Source organism: Pieris napi, chromosome 4 (genome assembly GCF_905475465.1).
Source record: "Pieris napi chromosome 4, ilPieNapi1.2, whole genome shotgun sequence".
Taxonomy (NCBI): domain Eukaryota; kingdom Metazoa; phylum Arthropoda; class Insecta; order Lepidoptera; family Pieridae; genus Pieris; species Pieris napi.
Window position 1 is genome coordinate 3,989,073 of NC_062237.1, and position 22,412 is coordinate 4,011,484.

The following is a 22,412-nucleotide window of genomic DNA, read 5'->3' on the forward strand; positions in this document are numbered from 1 at the left end:
ACAAAATAATTATTATTTCCCCAAGTATATAAGATTCTAGAGACGGCATTTTTATCACAGATTAAATAAGCACATTTAGTAATTAATTATATTTTAATACGAGATATAATTTTTGAGTATAACATTTTTACATCTAGTAGTGTTTCCATATTCTAGATGGCGTCATTAATAATTTATATTGTCACGCATTTATACAATTATAACAATCTTGTTCTGATTTAAATTTTAGGAATTTTTTCATTGAAATATTATTCCTCATATGAACTAAGAAGCGCCTGAAATAATTTATAACGCAATTATTTCCGATGCGTGTTTGTAAACGGAATGGAAATACATTACACTAATATGTACTTTGCAATTTAATTTATACAAATTATCAATAAATATATACTGTGAAAGTATCAGACGATGTCTCCCTTTCTATGCACGCTGCATGAAAGTATGATAAATTCTTTTAAAAGAAACGCATTCTATTCTCCAGGAGAACTTTCTCAAGTACATTGATTAAACACCGACTATCGATTTTAGTAGTACTACTTGCTAACCTAATATATTAGTAATTTTAATCACAATAAATCAGCCCAAAAAAAACATAACTATTGATTGAAGACTTTTCCAAATCTACATATTAGTTCCCGCAATTCACAAAACTATACTACGTATATTGCAAAAGTTATTCATGACCTTAAAATTGACTAATTTGACACATTTTGCGACCCGATTAGTCAACTTATTAAGAAAAGAGAAATTTACATTCTACAAAGGATGAATCTGTGAAAAGATTCCTTTGTATAGAAGTTATGTATCATTATGGTCAGCTCCGGCAAATTAATGAAAGGGGTTAAATATAATGATCACCATAAAATGCTTTGATACCCTTAGTTCTTTTACCAAAAATATATACTTAACACCAGATAAATAACGTCTAAAATTACAATAGTACTAGCTATTTTAGTCACGACTGCACTTCAAATTGTATTCGAACACCAAATGTAGTAAATGATCACCAAATCTTAGCGAGCAAATTAATGCGCTATTTCTGCCTAAATAAACCACTATGATTGACATAAAATGTAGGCTTATTACCAAATGAAGCATTATGATGCCATATTAAGTTATGTCTGCGGCTTACGATCCTCTCCCACCACACTGGGACATCTCGTTGGATTGGCGATTCGGCTTAAGCACGTCCAGCCACCTTCAGAGGCCAGAGCTATTCCGATTGGCATGAAGCGCAAAAGAGGACGACCAGCCAAAGCTAAGAAAGCATTAATTGTGCAGTGAATTAATACAGAAGACTGATTCTTCTTAAGATTTTTTAAATGCTTATTATTAGTTTAGTTTTAAGATCTTTGAACTGTTTATTATTAGTTTTAAGAGGACTATCTTTTTAATGATTGTTTCAATAATTAAAAAAGGGATTATTGAAATTGTAAGAGTTTTATTTTTTATTTTAGGTATAGCATTTGGTTGTAAACGAAACGCTCAAGATAATTTTTTTTTGTAGTGGTTAATCAATTTGGAGACAAAAAGGTTAGGAGTAAATTTACTTTACTGTGTTTGGCAAAATATTTTTTTTGCCGAGGGTAATTTACTTTAATCGGATAACGAGATTTTATTTTTTTGCATTTCATTTTAAATTAAAATATGGTTAATAATTTGGTTTTCATTAACTATTTTTGGGCTAACAATGAGTTTTTTGGAGCCAGTTTGCTTAAATAGGATAGCGAGATGTTAAAACTTAGGTTGTAATTTTACATTAAAATGCGGGTTTAATTTTGGTAATCATTTACTATTTTTGTCTGTTATATGTTACTATACCTGGTGGTAAGTTAAACATAAGCCTTAATGAAATACCATATCCGAGAGCCACTAGCCACGGCGACGACCAGGCGGCCGCACACCTGCGTCGGCGCATCTCGATCGATCCAATATAAATTGCACCTTATTTCATAGTAACAGAGTATACTTTCTCATATACATCTTATCATTACGAATCACGGACATAACAAACTATTCAAAACTTTGTACCTTTAACAGCAAAGTTGGGTTTACAGCTAATTGATAGAGTTACGATTTGATTTCTTTTGTTATCTTGACCGCGTAATCATGCGAGAAATGTGCTCTTTTGTATTTAATAATTTAATGACTGAAAAGGAACGTTGAATAGATTGTCAAGATAACATTCTTGCAAACTTTTTCCAAGCTCATAGAAAACACAGCCTTTGTATGTAATAGTTTACTTGGCAAGTGCAGAACTTTCAAATATAAGTTGAACATTTTTATTTCAATAGCATAAATAATGGAATTTGAAATAAATTAAATTAATGACGACCTTCGCTAGTGACGAGGTTATAGTGTGAAAAACTGTCAATAGATGGCGTTGTTTACGGCCGAAGTCAATAATGATATAATATGTTTTAAACATTAAAGAAAACAATGTTATTCCCTATAGTTAAACTTTTCAAAGATGCGTTTGCTTGAAGAATAGAAGGTTTCATTTAAATAAAAATAAAAAAGTAATAATAAGTGTTCTTTTCATGCAAATATTTTTTCAAACTTAAAACGCGCTTACGAAGTTTTTCTTTCGAATAAGTAAATATAGCCAGATTGTAACTTTTGTCACTGGGAGTTCTAACCAGTTCAACTGTCGGGATCACATGCTGAACCTCTTTGGTTCCTTTATCCTGAGGAAAGTCCCCGGAGACAGGGCGGAAAGCGTCGCATTATGATGATGCAGGCTGTGATGGTTTCGTAGGGGATGTAACCTGAGCGATAATCTATCACTAAGCGTTGCTCAGAGCAAAGTGGATGTATGAAAGACGAAATTGTCTAACAAAATGGGGCTCATTCGGTTAAGATCTCCCGTTCTTTTTATATTTTTAACAAATAAGTCATTAAGTACTTTACAATTTACAGGTAATTGATTGATTATAATATTGTCTAAATATTTCAACCACTTATTTTAAACGGAACATATATTTTTTTTTAATAGAATAGATTTTTAACCAAATTAAAATAAATGGGACTACATAATAAATTTTAGAAAAAAAAAAAAGTAATTGGTCTGCCTCCAGAGAGATTTGAACTCTCGACCCCTGGTTTACAAGACCAGTGCTCTAACCCCTGAGCTATGGAGGCTGCGACAAGGTTGTCCATATTTCTATTCATATACTAATACGGATATTTCACTGTAAACTTATCGTCAAATGATAATATTAGAACGAAAAACGTTCCTTATTTATTTAGTACTAGCTGGCCTGGCGAACATCGTATCGCCTAACAGTCGATTCTTTATTTGTTTAAAATACTTATTCTGCTATTCGGGACACCGGTCTAGCTAGTAAAATAAAAAAAAGAAAATTGATAAGATAACAAATTCATTATGTCAAAAAATAAAAATTTACCTTCCCGGAACCCCTCCACTAACTAACACTTGAACTTTATGCTATGGCATTAAAGTTCAAATTGACTTAAGTAGTATTACGAATATTTTGTATGGGAATATAGAAAAGTGTTGTTTTTAGACTTTTTCACTCAATTTTTTTTAATTTTTCTCCGTAAGAACTATCCTCGTACTTCAAGGTATATTATTAAAAATAAATCAGACAAATCGATCAATCCGTTTTCATGTTATGTCGTGACAACGGAAAACGGGTTTCATTTTTATATATATAGATGTTATGTTACTTCTTAGATAAGAATGAAAATGGGTAATTGAATAGTTTCAGTAATATAGTGGTTTGGCCATCTGGAATGAGAAGCGGCTTACAAGTAGGATGGTGACAAGGCTGGTGACAAGGCCGTGGATGGTGGATGGTAAAGTCGAGTTTCATACACCCTGACGTACACACCTGAACCAAATCCGTACCTCTTGGATTTGGTTACTCGAGACTACTTACTATAGAAGATACAAGTCCAAAGTTCCCATGGATGAAGCGAGAGCGGTACCTACCTGTGTCAAGACCGTAGCAAGGTGAAATCCGTGGTCTATGCCTACCCCTTCGGAAAAACGTCGTCACTATATAAATAAAATAAATTAATATCGTACATACATAAGTATTTGTTTACTATTCAAAAAATCAGTAGTGTATGTGTAGACAAGACATAAATAAACGACAATATATCAGTCTTCAATTACATAGGTACAATCTGTACTAATGCTAGCAAGGTTAATAGAAAATATGAATTAAAAAATGCGCTTAGTTGTTCAAATTAATACCTGGAAGTGAGATTCATCATAGGACTTCGAGGCAGAATACGAAAGTCCGTCGTTCCACAACTGAGCGTTTCTTAAGGCAGCTCGTGCACCACGACTATATGGAACCAGCTACCCAATCAAGTATTTCCGAACCAATTCGACTTAGGGTCCTTCAAGAAATAAGTGTAATAATTATTAAAAGGCCGGCACTCACTAGCCCTCTGGCATTGAGTGTCCATGGGCGTCGGTGGTATCACTAAACATTAGATGAGCCTCCATTTGCCCCTGTATAAAAAAAATATGCACGTAGTGAACTACTATTCAATATTCGGTGTTATCTTTGTTTTATTATGAGCTCGTGATAAAATGTACATATGACATTATAATGTACTAAATATAATAGTTTTAATATAATAAAAAAAAACATAATAATAAAATAATATATGTACCTTGTCCCTAGTCCCATGCTAAGCTGGTGAAGCTTGTGTTATGGGTACTAGGCAACGGATATACATACATATTATAGATAGATATACATATAAATACATATTTTTAAACACCCAAGACCTAAGAACAACACCAAATGCTCATCATATCGATGTTCGCCTCAGCCGGGGATCGAACCCGGGACCCATGGATTCGCAGTCAGGGGTACTAACCACTAGACCAATGAGTCGTCTTTGAATCGCTAGACTAATACTAAATGTACATTATACAAGAATATTCAAGCATCGCAACAAAGTTTTCGTAACTACTGATTATTTCTATTTTTAAATCATGTCACACTGAGTAAACAGATGAATACTGATAAGGCTTACGCAATCGTGTTAAAGCACCTCACGTAATGTTGACTAACAAATGCTAACAGTATTAGTCGAGATCTTCTTATATCTGTCGCAGGTAATCTTAATAAATTCAATGTAACTAGGTCTATGTTCTTCGTAGGTAGGTTAGGTTAGTAGTTAGTACGGTATAAACATCTTGGGGAGAAAAATAAAATTCTTGTTAAGAGAATATATAGCAATAAACAATTATTGGTTAGTGTCAAAAACTAAGATAATGAATAATAATAAATTAATTCGTATAATAAATTATGCGAATGCAAGCATCTTATTGTTATTAATAGATTTAATTATTAATTATTTAATTATTTGTTTTATTTAGGCAGCTGTAAATATAAAACATTTGGCCAATTTTGTAAGAGGCCTTTTTAAAAAAAAAGTCAAATTGAGAAAATAAACCATTATACATTAACAAACACAACACAACACAACAACAATGCACAAACTCTATCTATGTGGGCGTTACGAGAAAAGTTATTTTCATTTGGATTATTTATTTATTTATTTCGTACAGCTATCAAAAAATATAACAAATAATTACACTAAATATATATCAAGAGATGAAATACATAATATTAACCTACAAAAAGGTTCAAAAATTTACAAAAGGGACAATAAAAATTATTAAATACATTTCATCTCTTAAGATACCTAATTTGGCTGTGTTATGTGATGGTTAACCGAGAAAAGAGTAGTATATCATGTTCTCCGTCTAGTGACAGAAACTTTAACTTGATCTGGGCAATCTAGGCGTTCATAAAGAAGAACATGTCAAGGCATTGGTCCAGAAGAATGCGTTTTTCCTGTGAAGATAAGAGATTATATTTGTTACATCTCTCCTGGTAATTTTCCGCTCTTGTAAAAACGAGATACCGCGTCATTTCTCTTGTATAATTTCTGTGTATGTTGGATTTATATTTATGATAAAATGGGGACCATACGCAGCTACTAAGGTGCATATTATTGCATGCTATGTTATTAAAGTCGCCACACATAATTCTTGTACTTTGTTTACTAAATTCAATTTTAAAAAATTATTGTTAGTACATTAATCAATCTGTATTATCTAATCAATTAAGTTGGCATTATCATTATAAAACTTCTAAAATAATATGTAAATGGGCCATTAACCCTCGAAACCATAGTTCGTGCGTTTGTTGGACTTGGATAGGCAATTCGCTTTCGAGGGGTTCTGTGTTACGCATTTGTGTTAATTGTTAAACTACAAAGACAAACAATCTAATATAAAAAAGTCTCGTGTCACAGTTTTCGTTGCCATACTCCTCCGAAACGGCTTGACCGATTTTGATGAAATTTTTTGTGCTTATCCGGTATCTATGAGAATCGGCCAACATCTATTTTTCATCCCCCTAAATGTTAGGGGTAGTCAACCCCTAAATTTTTTTTTTTATTTTTTTATTTTTTTTTTGTTTTTATTTTTTTATGATACAGCATTAAAAAATACATACAACCAATAATTTTCACCTCTCTACGATCAACCCCTATTTTTTATTAAAAATGATATACATGGCAAAGCGACGTTTGCTGGGTCAGCTAGTAATTAAATAAAATTCAGTTTTTTACCAATCGTATTCGATGCTGGAATGTTGGCAAGTACTTGCAATTATATATACACGAGTTCCGATTCCTTTTTACATTTTGGCACAGCTGTTCTCAAGATTAACGCTACGTACCAATAACAAGGGCCCATGTAAGGGCACGACGTATGAACAGTTGTGTCATACCATTTGTGGTATCAGACATCAGCTACTTGCCTTGAAGATTTCCCGATAACCTGCAATTCCGGAAACATATGAACAGTTATTTTACTTGCTCTGTGTCTTCAGAAATGTTATATTGATATTATTTTTGCTTTACACACCTATTGAACAAAAAACAAAGGATTTTGCTAACAAGTGTATAGTTGTCAAGTTTTATAACTTGTAACATAATATGATTAGAGTTATGGCAACATTAACGGTGCTCCTTTGCAATTTTGCTTTATAAAATTGTAATAAAAATACATATATCTCATATATTTGCAAAGGGCATTAAAGAAGCTTTTTATTTAATTACTGGCAACATTGTAACTTTTACAGTATAATTAAAAACACTGATAGTTGTGGCGTTATCATATTCCTAAGGCTTTTAAGTTCTTTGATGTCTTTATTAAACCATTAAATGGGATTAAAATGTAATTTTATGGGTGATTAAAACGCTGTTATAATTTTAAATGGAGTTTCTTCAGTACCGCACAGTACTTGGTTTTGCTAATTAACTTTTTCGCGTTTACTCCCGCCATTGATATTATCAATTAAATTATAAACACATATTGCAAAATTAAGATTGCGCTTGTCCTGTATGAATTCGATTAACTCGAAAACTACAGATGGGATTTATTCGTTGTTTCACTAATAGATAGTATGTTTATTGAGGAATGTTTATATATATATTCTCTATGGTATTTTGTAAATTGACTGAAATATAACGATTATAGTTGAAGAGGTCACGCTTGCATTTGCGTGCTTGCGTTTAGTTCCTGAGAAGACCACGGAGCGCTGTGCTAATGTTGTTTATACAAAAATCAATCGTTTCTTTTGTATTGAAAATTGTTTGTACTAAGAACTGCGATATGTATAAAATGTGAATTCAGTATGTAAACAATTTTCGTGATCTCGACTTCGTTAGGTATCATGTGTTGGAATTAATATATAATAAAATAGTATGTTACTATACAACCTGTTTAGCCCTATATGGCCTCAGGCTATCTTCCAATCGTTCTACCGATCATCAGAACCGTTTTTGGCTATCAAGTCGAGCCAACCAATAATTTACTGCACCATACTTGCCATAATCATCCAACGGTAATATTTTTTTGTTTTTTACACGTCAGGGTTGCCACGTCTAGTCCACGTCGCAAAAGGCTGTTTTCCTGGTATTTTTTTATTTGTAGACATCGTTTAACATGTATCTACTTTATAACAAGCGAATGTTCGTGATCATGTTTTGTTTTTTTTGTTCGATCCATTCTATATTTGAGACATACATGACGCCACGTAAGTTGGCCGCTAAGAATATGGCGTGAAATATTCACATATTTTTAAATAAATCCCAAATTATAAATACTAAAATACTGTGTCGAAGATTGGTTTATTTGATCAGTGTGCTTACTACTAAACTTCAATAGTCCGTTCTCAATATTGAGTTGGACGTAGTCCCAATTTGAGACAGCTAAAGATATTTAAAGAACTACATTTGATTATAAGGGATTCTTTGTTGGGGAGCGCTAATGCGAATCAACTAATCAATCAATCAAAATCATTTATTCATGTAGGTAACACAATGTACACTTATGAACGTCAAAAAAGAAACATACATTAAATGCTTCTAATTTTGCATTTACTGCCAGTTCTCAAATCAAGGGCGTAGAACGGAAGAGAACAACTGGCAATAAGCTCTCCGCCACTCTTTTTAATCGCAAAGTTTTTTGTTTTACACAATGTTTGTAAGGAGCTGCAACCATTACACATATATATTATTAACATTATCTACATGACATCTTAATTTATTAATAGTTGATTAATAATTATTATTATTAATTAACTAATTTAATAATAATTAAAAACAAACATTTGTCCTCTATCAGCAGGAGGAATGGTGAAATAGGAGCAAATTTGTTTTAACTTAAATATTTCAAATTATTATTAAGGGCCTTAGGAAGTCATAAAAATTCAAATTGTATTGACCTAAGCTTGGCGCCATTGAACTAAACGGAGGTAGAAAACATTAAATAAATTATTCAGTTCGATTAAATTAATTATAATTACAAAAGTACTAGCCTTCTGTGTGTTTATTTCTGTATTTTATCGTTACTTATTAAACATTTAAACCATTTTCTATTCATTATTTACCCTGGATATATAAAAAGGCTTTTATTCAAAGTTCTATTAATAACAGTGTTATGGTTTATTTAAATATATATTTTGAAAACTGGATTTTCAAACTCTTCACAAGTATACAGAGCAGACTACTAGTAGGTACTTTAATAGTTGATATTCGTAAAATTGAATTCAACAGTTGGAAACATTCAGTATAAATTCTTCAAAACAATTTTGTTTAAATTAATAAATCGAGTATCTCGCACGTCAAGAACTGCGCCTGCTATCGTGATACCCCGAATTCTCATACTTTTATTACCTCCTGCTTTTTGTTCTATAAAATCTCTTACGATGTATGGTTGTAAGCCCTCCAAAATCATTGTCCACTTGTCATGATCCTTAGCGATTTTCTCCATCTCGTGATCATTGTCATCGTAGCATTCTTCAGTGCAGTCTTAGTTTCAAGATGAGATTCAGCAACGAGACAATATAAACCATAACTCATGTCAAAATCCACGTTTTGACAGTCTCTGAATATTAGGGTAAGGGCCTGTCAGCACTCAGCTATCGCTGAAAGCTATTAAATAAAAAGAAGCAAACCCACAAAGTCAATCTAGTGTTAATTTATAATGATATCCAATTATCGCAGGTGGGAAACAAGTGTAAATCATGTCGAGTTCAGTGCCAAAAAGTTAATTAGTATTTCCTATACAAGATTGACAGCTTTTTGTTGTGCCAAAAATTTCGTTCCTATTTAATACTTGAAAATATATTTACTGTCAAACACTTATATACATATCAAGGCGAATCAAACAATATATTTTTATTTATATAGGCATTTTAAAAATGTTAGTTGATTTTAAATCATCGTAGTTAAAATTAGGCAATCCAATTTTCCAAAAGGAAAATATTTACAAATCATATGTATTTCGAAACAAGATTTGAAGTACTTAAATGTTTTTTTTTAATTTAGACACTTATTGAGCATTAAATGTATAGTTTACAACAGGAAGAAGGGCTGACGTTAATAAGGAAATAATTTGTAACGACTGTTTCTGACGAGATCCGCTAACTGATGACTCGGTTAACGGCCAATCTCTATAAACTCAAACGTTTCATTCTCGGGGCTTTCCTTCCTATAATAAAACATAATACTGTATAATATAGTTCTGTAAACAGAGTTAGAAAATTATTTCGCGTATATTTTTATTTTTTTACTATGCAAGATGCAACAAGCACCATTTAATTTTCAAGAAAATGTAGTTTGTATGCCCCATCTTTTCGAATAGTTTACTGAATACTGAAGTAATATGCTGCAAAAAGTTTAGACCGCTATAAGTTCCCTATTTAAAATTTATTAATTGCGCATTTGTTTTAGGTGTCTACCTACTAAAGGTATACAAGCAAACTTTCCTGCATTTCCTAGGCCTATACATATGCTTTAGATTAATGTTTTAATAAGTTCATCGACCTCCGACTTCTCATACATACATCTGCGACGCAAAATGTCTGCCTCGAAAATGAGAAACTTTCGCTGTTCCCTGTTCTGCAGCAGGTCTTCTTTGTGCAATTTTTTCCGTATTTCCTACTGAACGAAGTTGGCAGGTAATAATTAGCTATTCAGAAATGTAGTAGCTGTTTCTTTGACATTTATTACGGTTACGAAATTAAAATTGTCTATTGACGTCTGATTTTATTACAAACTTGATTAAAGCTGTTTAATTGAAGTTATTTATGTTGTAATAAACATTTAATAAATGCATTAGGCTTTGCCCGAGATATAACAAATAACTTGAATATTATAAACTTTTTTCCTGAACCTATATAATAAGTTTTAGGATAGTTGATCTTTTATAATACAAATTAAAATTATCGAAAAACGTCGACTTCCGCATGAACAGTCTAGAAGGTAACTTGACTCCATGATCGGCGCCAACATTTGCATCAGATTGCTGTCATATTCTGACAATTTTTTTTACAGTTTACACACCAAACAGTTGTTATATTGTATTATGTACGCTACTTTATTCAAAGAAACTAAATCAGTCCAATGCAATCAGTACAGCCTTTAACTAAAAAAATCTCTTTAGTTTATTTCTTTTCTTGATAAACTGTCACGCTGTGATGAAATGAGATATATTATTATTAAGGATAAATGGGTGCAATCATTAAGGGGCATAGTTTAAAAGTACGCCCCAATTAGTATAATAAATAATTTATAAACCGAAAGTACAATGTAGAAATAAACTAATATAATATTGATATACTAACCGTACTCGTACGTATATAATTAAGTTCAGCGTGCGACTCTCATAGCTGAGGTCGTAGGTTCGATCCCCGGCTGTGCACCAATGGACTTTCTTTCTATGTGCGCATTTAATATATGTTCGATCGGTCATGGAAAAACATCGTGAGGAAACCGACATGTCTTAGACCCAAAAAGTCGACGGCGTGTGTCAGGCACTGGAGGCTGATCACCTATCTGCCTATTACATTTAAAAAATGATCATGAAACAGATTCAGAAATCTGAGGGCAAAACTTAAAGAGGTTGTAGCGCCACTCATTTATATTTTTTTATTTTTATTTATTATTATTAGTGATAAAAATATCTAAAATCTGTCATAAATCTTAGGCGACTTTAAGGGATATAATAACGCCTGTGACTAATGCTGAGTTTGACTCATAATAAATAAAAACGCGGATAATAATTCTATACACTATATTTTGTACTTGTCCCGGCGGTCTGTCCGTCTGTCCAGCAGAGCGGAGTTCATATCACGACGTATGCACTGACCGTTCGCCCACCGGCTGGCCCTGTATCGTCTTACCGCCGGCGTCTTTTAACACGATACCTTGAAACACTGTAATTTGATACACTGTAAACCTGTCATTGAAACGCCCATAGATAATAGACTGACCATAGATGTAAATAGGTTTATTACGAGCAATAAAAAAGAAGTTACATGTCTATGGCACCTTGTTTTAATGATACGAGTTGAAAATAGAAGTTAGATTTGTTATCTGTTTTGCTTATGTTAAAAGGTGTTTAAAAATGATTTGCTGTCGATTTAAATAATAATGAAATTCTAAATAATAAGACTGTAAAATAAAATTTTCAAGACGATATTTATAATACTAACTTGACTTGTAATTGTCGTTAAATAAATTAATATTATAAAGGACCGTGCATACTTCTATTCTGTACTCAATGTGTATAATTTTAGGAAACTGAAAGAGCAAGATAACAAGCACGCAGCGAACAACTTAAATTATATTTAGCGGACCCATATTCTGATATAATATTTCATAGTCCTTTAAAATATATGATCTATTTACAAGCAAATATTCTCTGTTAAGTGAAATCTCTAAGCTATTTACACTTCCAGAATACGTTGTCGGTCCTTTAAGAATATAATTGCAATATATGTGTTGAACATAACAGTAACATGTAATCTATATATATAAAAATGAAACCCGTTTTCCGTTGTCACGACATAACATGAACGGCTTGACCGATTTGTCTGATTTTTTTAAAATAATATTCCTTGAAGTACGAGGATGGTTCTTACGGAGAGAAAAATAAAAAAAAATGAGTGAAAAAGTCTAAAAACTATTTTTCTATATTCCCAAACAAAATATTCGTAATAATACTTAAAAGTCAATTTGAACTTTAATACCATATTATAGGGTTCAAGTGTTAGTGGAGGGGTTCCGGGAAGGTAAATTTTTATTTTTGACATAATGTATTTGTTGTCTTATCAACTTTCTTTTTTTATCTTACTAGCTAGACCGGTGTCCTGAATAGCAGAATAACTATTTAAAAAAAATAAAGAATAGATTGTTAGGCGGTACGATGTTCGCCAGGCCAGCTAGTAAACAATAAAGAGATTTTCAAAATTCCAAATTCAAATGTGCACTTTACCGTGAAAATTGGAATAGATTACACGCGTCAACGCTCCTGACTTCCTGACTTCCCTTATTCACACGGAGTGTGACGTATTTCATGCTAATTTCATATAAACTTTGATTCATTAATGATTTAATCGTGTGAAACATATGAAATTCACACACCTGACCTGTCGAATATTAATGATAAATTAACTTAAAGGATTTTATGGGGACTGCTTTCTATTTGCACTATATCATACGTAATAAATAGTTTTAGTAAGTGGATATGTTATTTTATAAAGATTTTGTAATATCTTCAAACTAATTCTTAATGTATGTCATACTTTTCCTTGATCTAATTAGTTAATTGCCTTTGTTAAAGACAGGGGAGAGTGGAGGAAGTTGTTCGACGCCACTAACATGACCTTCAGAATTGAAGCGCGACTGTTGAAGATTCCTTCATAGAATAATTTGTATGGCTATATTTTTTAATTCAATTTTATTGTGAAAAATTAGATTTAACGCAGTTCTAGACTATGCTCTTAATATTCGTAAATGCTTGTGGTGTATTAAAAATACCTTATACAATACAAAGCAATCATTAGGAATTTTTAATATAATTTACGATAACATGGTATGAATCTGTACCAGCCTCAACATATATATACGTAATTACATATACAGTAACTTTATAATCACTGTTTACGACTACAAAAAACCCGAAGGATGTTTGACGTGTTTTGTTTTTTCAAGGCTTTACTTAATATATAGTTATGTACTGCAACAAAACTACCACTTCGACTACACTTCTCCATACAAAAAAACCTAAATACACCGATATAACAGTGAATTTTTTCTTGTCATAACACATTTTCTACAACCACACAACGACCAAAACAAATATAACCTGCTCCGCTACTTCTACCAACCAACGCAACCACTAGGGGTCTACTTACGCTGGACTTCCGGATGCAGAGTCCCTAATATTGAGCTACTACGGTCGAAAGTTATCAGTAATTTACCTGAAATCTAATGAATCATCTAAAATGTATTAAACTAAACTTACAGCTTGTCTAGATTGTGAAAACTAAGGTTATTAATTGCCTTAACAATTTACGTTGTAAAAGCAACCGACACGTTAAGGCTTCGTGCAATTCTCAAAATTTGAAGGAAACCGTCTCAATTACATTTTAATGGAGTTTAGTTAACATTGTGGTCTAGCTTCAGAACCATCATGAGGCATTTACGGCACTTGCACGGTTTTATGCATAAACTGGTTTGTTGGAGGCGTGAGATTGTTCACTTTGTGTAGTTTCTCAGGGTCGGCGACGTCACAGCACACCTGCAGACAAAAGGATAAAGTTAACCTCTGGGCCATGAAACCTATACAAGAAAATACCTATAAAAAGATCTCATATTCCTTGAGCAATCCTAAACGTTTCTTCGTTCGTGATTTATTCAATGTTATAATTACTTCAATCCAGCCTTGCGATTCTGTAACTCACTTTTCGAACTCGTACAGCGGTTTTCGTAGCAGCGGTCGCGCTCAAATCAGTCGTGAAGCACTCATTTTACGATTTGGCATCTTAATAAACAATAAACTACAAGCTCCCTTATCAGAATGCCAAGGAATCGCAAGGCAGCTCAAAGAAAAACGTTTTTGTCCATATAGTGTTAAATCGAGTAGTCGAAATCTTTAAAGCATGGTTCTGAAAATATTACTTCCCAATAGACTTTCGGTTCAGTGCTTGCAAAGACCTTTTTTGGGGCTATGTTGCCATAATATGACAGTTATTTTTTTCTGCTATTAATAAGGTCATTCTGTTACGACTACCAACTCCATGCTCCGTAATCAAATTCAAACTAATATTACTGAAAATCTGAAAATAACATAGTCGCGTCTCAACTTCAAATGCAGTTGCAAATTATAGACTAAGGTTCCGATTTTAAAGGTTCTACACGGATCTTATGATAAATCTGATAGTCCTGTCGCTAATACATTGTGCGACAGGACCACGCGGATACAGCGATTCATGGCCCGCGGGTGAGTGGTTACTGGTTATCCAATTGCGGTTTCAAGTTCAGACAAGTTGGTCTCAAGATCTTAAAGGAAACTTATGTGTATCGACTGGAACGGTTTCTCATTGCTTTATTTGTTTAAACGTCAGTCACATTGTTGAGGTGTGTATAGCAAAGTATTTATTCTGATAGACTTTTCTATCCATTAAATATTCTGTTAACCATAAATTAAGCGAAATATTTATTTGAAGATATGCTTTATTAGAGCACTGTTTCAGCTTACGACTTTCCTACGGAGGTCGTAGGTTCGGTCCCCGGTTTTCCAATATACTTTTTATGGACCCATTTAGCACTTGCTCGAACGGTGAATGATACCGGCATGCCCTACTCCCAATAAGTTGACAGCGTATGTCAGACACAGAACGCTGATCAGACCAGGCAGACAGTTTTTAATGTTTTATTACGTTGTATTATACGAAATATTTAAATTAATATTGATAAAAATTTCGTAACTGATAACTTGTGTAGAGTGTAAAACTTCTATTGAACTTTGCTTGATAATAAAAAAAAACAAAAGTTACTGTCAACATAATTTCACGTCATTAAGAGGACTTCCAGGATGTAAAATATATTATTATGAATCTTCAGTTTACATCTGAAATCTCATTGGGAGGCCGTCAAAAAGTAGTAATTACAAAAGTAATTGGTGTTTACCAAAAACACAAAACATTCCCAAATCAATATCCGACCACACGTGGTTAATAGCAGGATATTATAATTTCCTTACAATTTATCTTCGAGGCACCCTGAGATCATTCTGTAAACCTGAATGTCAATGCGAAACCAGTAAATACGGTATTCACTAACGGTACTTGCTAATTGAAACGAATAAAAGTTTTGTTTGCGAGAAACGCTTGAAGTTGAATCAGATCACATATTTTAAAAACGAGCATGCTTATAGAATTTAGAAATATGTTGTCCTTATCATTTAGCCTAAAGCCTGCATCGTGTTTTGGCTTATATACCAAAGATTCCCTTCGTTTCGTTTTCGCCTTCGTTATAAATTTTAATAATGCATACTGATGATTCGATAAGACATTACTTAAACTACAAATATAGACTAGACTCATATACTTTGTAACTGAATTGATAAAATTAAGTGCGTTTAAATACAGTGTAAACAAGTTCAAGTAAATTTAAATGTAATCGAAAAATATTGTAATTATCTTTTTATCGGAGTGATAGCAAAAACTTGGCTTGAAAAACAAGTAAACGAAGAGATTGGACGAGGACAAGATTCGAGGCTACTCCATGTCCTTATCAGGGTTGGTACAATATAGTTAATATTATATGTACTTAGTTTAGTTACTGTCGAAAAACTTGCAGAACATTAAACAACGGAAAGTTGCGTACCTGGGCCACGTGTTGACCGTAACCAACTCCTTCAATTAATTATAATGGGTAAAATCCAGGGTAAACGGCGTGTTGGTAGAAGGAAGAAATCATGACTTCGCAATGTTAGGGAGTGGAGTTGCTGCATCTGGCTCAGGACAAAACACGCTTCAAGAGACTGACGGCCAACCTCCAGTAATGGATAATAACTGTTTTTATGTACAGCATTCAATATGATTTATGCGAACCGTGTTGAGAGAAGAATCTCTCGTGGGTCGTCTTTAGTTATATTCTATAAAACAAAATGTCAAATTGTGAAAAGGCAATGTGTTTTTATCTATAGTCCCCGATAGAAATATTTTGTATAGTATGTTACGGATCATAACAATTTAATTTCTAATGATTATCAAAATACCAGTGATTTTAGTTGCTGAAGTAGTCAAGAAGAAACCTTTTGAAAGAACAAGGGAACATATAAAGAAATCAAATACAAGCAGGGAACTGGTTTCAAAGCTCATAGCGGAGATTGTTACATTTATCACAGTACATTACAATATGTTTCTACTTGTCAGATGATGATCAAAAAACGTCATAGAGATCTTTTGTCTTGTCAACCATATCTGTTCGATATTAGACGTAAGACGTTTGTATCAAATAAGATCTAAAAGGCTCATATTGGATTGAGTATCGTATTTCGTAATATAACCATTGTATGTACTCTTTGGTGTCAGCGAAGAGTTGGCAGACACATATTTCTGCACTTGTACTTTTTACGTGACGTCACTTGCCACGACACCAACCGTGTACGGTGCAATTGTGTGTCGTAGTGCCGTCCTTCGATGACCTTCAAGGCCGCTAATACGGTTCGAAAAAATCTTTGCACCTAGGCTGATCTTTTATCATCTATTGCTGGGGTAAATATAGTTATCGCCATTACCAAATCTTGCAAAAGCTGCCAACCCTGAGTTAGGCTGATCTTTTATAATATTTATTACTGGGATCTTCTGGCAAATATAGTTATCGCCATTACCAAAATTTGCAAAAGCTGTCAACCCTGAGTTAGGCTGATCTTTTATAATATTCATTACTGGGATCTTCTGGCAAATATAGTTATCACCATTACCAAATCTTGCAAAAGCTGTCAACCCTGAGTTAGGCTGATCTTTTATAATATTCATTACTGGGATCTTCTGGCAAATATAGTTATCACCATTACCAAATCTTGCAAAAGCTGTCAACCCTGAGTTAGGCTGATCTTTTATAATATTCATTACTGGGATCTTCTGGCAAATATAGTTATCACCATTACCAAATCTTGCAAAAGCTGTCAACCCTGAGTTAGGCTGATCTTTTATAATATTCATTACTGGGATCTTCTGGCAAATATAGTTATCGCCATTACCAAATCTTGCAAAAGCTGTCAACCCTGAGTTGCCGCAACGTCCGGCGTGGGAACCACGGACAGGTGTAAGTCTGTCACCGCTACTTGTTCTGAATCTGTGTAATGAGTTTAAGAAAATTATGCACGTATACGGCTTAAGTGCACGTCACCATTTGCATCATAAAATGACATGCGCGGTCATCGGCCGAAATTGTGGATTATGAAAGTTGAATAATGTGAAATTTGTTATGTCATATCTAATTAAGTAGCTTGCTAGACTATGCTAAAGACATAAAAAAGAAATCTAGTTAATAGCTAGCCTAGATTTTTGGTCTAATAAATTCAATCTACATAAAATTATAGTAAAATCTGTGTGTCTGTTTTTTCTTGTCTCTAAAGATAGCGCAGGTTTGCAAAATGTTTGTTTGTGTTTTATATATAATAATATAATCGCCGGAACTACTAGCATTTTTGGGGAAATGCAAAAATTTTGTTAAAACAAAAATACCCAGAAAGATACTTGATAATTTATGTTATGAAAAGTATTTTCAAATATTATCAAATAACAAAATCTAATGTACATACATCCCTCCATCTATTTCAAAGTTCTCCGTAGAATAGTTGTACTAAATAATAAATTATATTTACTTTAATCGATATATAAATGATATTAAAATTTCGTGTTGCGTAAACTTGCAAAGTCACAGGCACTAACTAACATAAATTCGATCTATTTAGTATTATTAATCAACCAATAAATTATAACTTTCTATCTCTAAGCTATGACTTTAATACGTCTAGACTAATTTAAAACTCGTTAAGAAGCATCCTGTGTTGAGGCTCTAAAAAATATTGCGAATGAATAAAAAACGCATTTATTGTGTAACCAACGTGTGGGAACGGTGGACAGGTGTAGTGCTTGAGGAAATCTCTGCGAGCTTCTGTGCTGATCAGCGGAACTAGTATATGTGTATTGTAAATCATATCTAATATATAAAATTCTCGTGTCACAGTTTTCGTTGCCATACTCCTCCGAAACGGCTTGACCGATTTTGATGAAATTTTTGTGCTTATCCGGTATCTATGAGAATCGGCCAACATCTATTTTTCATCCCCCTAAATGTTAGGGGTAGTCCACCCCTAAATTTTTTATTTTATTTTTTTGGACAAAATTTTTAATTTCTATTTTTTTATGATACAACATTAAAAAATACATACAACCCCTAACTTTCACCCCTCTACGATCAACCCCAATTCTTTTATTATAAATGATATACATGGCAAAACGACGTTTGCCGGGTCAGCTAGTTAATATATAATCTGAGCTTAGAGGTTACGCGGCTTTGTTCGTGTTTGTTGCAGTTCTTCTCTCCCGTTCTACGCCCTTGATTTGAGAACTGGCAGTAAATGTAAAATTAGAAGCATTAATATGTATTTCTTTACTGACATGTCATAAGTGTACATTATGTTACCTATGTGATTAAATGATTTTTTACTTAACTTTACTTTACTGCATATTGGAATTAATTTATTTACTTTATTTTCGTGATGAATAAACACTTCGTTAATCAGGTTTTAGAGCCGAAATCGACGAAAAAGTGGTAAAGTTTTGATATCCTGACGGTTGAAGGTTGATTATTAAAATTACATTAAAACATTTTGGCATTTTTTTAAAAGGAATTAGAAAAAAATACAATTTCAAATAACGGCAGACAAAATGGGTATACATCTACACTAATGGCTAAATCTTAATAATATCTGATCTTAAATTAAATTATAATGATTCATGTGCACTTTTTATTATTATTATCATGTTTTTTCATATATCCTTAATAAAGGATAAGGACAACTAATAAGTTGAGTTTGATTTTTGTTCCTGTTTAGTTTCTTTTTCTGAACAACTATTTGTATTACATGTATTTTTGCACTTTTTGCCTACCTTATCTAATTTAATAATTTTTTTCTTTTCTCACAGTGGTTGCCTGGAAGAGATCGCTCGAAAGCGATAAGGCCGCCAGTTGACTCTCCTTATCATGTAATTTTGTTAATTTTTATATCATATCATAAATTGTAAATAACTAAATAAATAAAATATTTCTTTAATTTTACATATATATATATATAGGTATATTCTATGCCTCGGGGTTCAGATAAAAATTATGTGACTGGCGTCCGTTTCTTAAGTCATACGGGTTTTTATTACTAAAAATGGCTATTTAACATCAAAATATAACATCTTTAACGACTGTGTACTTCTCATGTATACAATTAACTTGATTAACTTGCGTATCTTTAGTCATGTAGAGTATCTATTAAAATCGTGTAAATTGTGCAGTATTTAACATAGGCTTATTACAAAAATGAAGGCCTTATTTCCAACATAAAGTTTTATTACAAATGTTTAAAACTAGCGGACTGTCCCGTCCTCATTCACATAGACAGTTAGATTAAAAAAAATATATATTACTAAGAGATAAGATAGAGCAGTGTTGGCCTAGTGGCTTCAGCGTGCGACTCTCATGCCTAAGGTCGTAGGTTCGATCCTCGGCTGTGCACCAATGGACTTTCTTTCTATGTGCGCATTTACGTACTCGAAGGTGAAGGAAAACATTGTGAGGAAACCGACATGTGTTAAACCCAAAAAGTCGACGGCGTGTGTCAGGCACTGGAGGCTGATCACCTACTTGCCTATAAGATTTTAAAATGATCATGAAACAGATTCAGAAATCTGATGCCAAGACCTAAAGAGATTGTAGCGCCAATGATTAGTTATTTTAAGAGATAAGGTAGCTTTCTAACGGTGAAAGAACTTTAAATCAGTCCAGTAGTATTTAATTTATTCTTTCTTTATCTATACTAACAGTGCTTGTGTAAAAAAAACTTGTAAAATTTCAGTACACACCACGTTGCACGTAATTAAGGTGACCTAGAAGTTGGGTAATGAAGAGAAATCTGTCAATCAGACGTAATTAAAACGATGAAATCACACAAAAACATTATTTTTATTCTCGACAGGTAATGTTTATTCATTTTCTTATGATCAAGATGAAGAAAGTAAAATATTCCCATAATTATCATTGAGCTCGCTATAAACAGAAGAAATCGTGGGAATTGCGGCAGGTGTACGTAACAATTATGTCAATTGTTTTTTTATCAATCTAGTTCGTATCTTTTGAAACCTAGAATGTGTGACGAATGTATTAAAATATTTTAACGTTGGTTTTGATAAGGAAAACGATAAAGAACTTTCGTAAAGTATTAACTATAATAATACCTTTCATCGGTTGAAGCTACGAGGTACTCCTCTCTCTCTATCTCGTTGTTTACCGAGAAATAAAATATGTGTTTATATGGAATTAATTTTATATTTTTACAAATACTGTAAAAACGTCAGTGTGTCTAGTACATCACGCACACATGAAACATATTGCACGAGTGTTGCCTTAAATAGAATCTCTTAGTGTCTTAAATAAATGAACTATATCGCGTATAATGTAAAACAGCAAACAGTTGTTAAGTAACTATAAAAAACTAAAGATCAAGATCACTATTACTTTGAAATCTCAGGAAAAATATTGGCGTGTTTATTGATTTGTGATATTTTACATGAATAAAATTTTAAATATTTAAAAGTCTTGACTGAACCTATTTATTATATTCCCATTCGAAATATTAAATTTGATACTTTGGGCAAGGTATTCTTAAAGAAGTTGTGTGTGTGTGTAGTGACGAAAGGAAATCTAGGTTCATTATAAGGCTCTGATATAATGAGTCACCGTGGGAAGTCGCGCAGGTGACGGCGCCAGCGCATGTCAGATACATTACCTGCATCATAAGTGGCCCAGTTGTTGAAACAGTATCGCATTAAAAAACCCGCCATGTTCTTAGAACCTTTGATCTATCCTACAGAGATTATAATTCAATGATTTATTGAGAAATTGTCCAAATTATCCTACACTAGGAATAATTTATATATACCAATGGCGCTACAATCTTTTAGGTCTGGGCCTCAGATTTCTGTATCTGTTCCGTGATCATTTCTAATAGGAAAGTACCACCCTCTGTGCCTGGTCACACACCGTCGACTCCTTGGGGTTAAGGCATGCTGGTTTCCTCACGATGTTTTCCTTCACTATACGAGCGAGTGTTAAATGGGCCCATAGAAATTCTAGTAGCGCAAAAAGGGGGATCGAACCTACGACCTCAGGAGGAAATTCGCAAGTTGAAGACAATTAACTGTCTGTTTGTCTGTTTCTATCTGTGCACAATCGGGGATTGAACCTACAACCGGGGGATGGAAGTTGCACGTTTAAACTACTAGGTTAACACTGTAAGAAGAATTTACCGAAAGGGATTTTTTTTTAAATTCTTCCCAGTAGTTTAAAAATTTCTATCAAACTCATATGAAAAACTATGAAATAATTACCTTTTATTAAAGTTTAAGTATTTATTTTTTCATTATATTGTAGCGTTTAAAATGTTATCACTATTATAACTCACTGTGTGATTTATTAATAGGAATCGTTGATGTAATCCTGCGCCTTGTTTGTTGCGCAATTAGCAACCTACCTAGAGCCTATAGTAGTTATTTACTTTTTATTTACAGCTTCGTTAGTGTTAGCTGATAAAAGGCGAACAAAAAAATCAAATCCTTTCCATACCCGGTATATATAACTAAATTCTAGTTTTCAGATTTCCGTTTCATAGCTTTTCTAACCGAAAAGTTGAGGAGGTCATCAATTCGTCGAGTAATTTTTTATTCGATTAAATGTGCAGCAAGCCGTAAATAATATGGCCATAGAACCTCTTT

General features: G+C 33.0%; 1 long non-coding RNA gene and 1 other non-coding gene across 2 annotated transcripts; both read right to left on the minus strand.

Moving 5' to 3' along the window:
• Window positions 1-834: 834 nt before the first annotated feature.
• LOC125049171 lies at window positions 835-22,210 on the minus strand. Its single transcript, XR_007116957.1, has 3 exons — window positions 22,196-22,210; window positions 21,661-21,663; window positions 835-1,844 (listed from the first exon to the last, which is right to left on the minus strand). It is a non-coding gene; the product is annotated as an uncharacterized LOC125049171 (long non-coding RNA).
• Window positions 3,069-3,141, minus strand: Trnat-ugu. The gene has a single exon. It is a non-coding gene; the product is annotated as a tRNA-Thr (tRNA).
• Window positions 22,211-22,412: the final 202 nt, after the last annotated feature.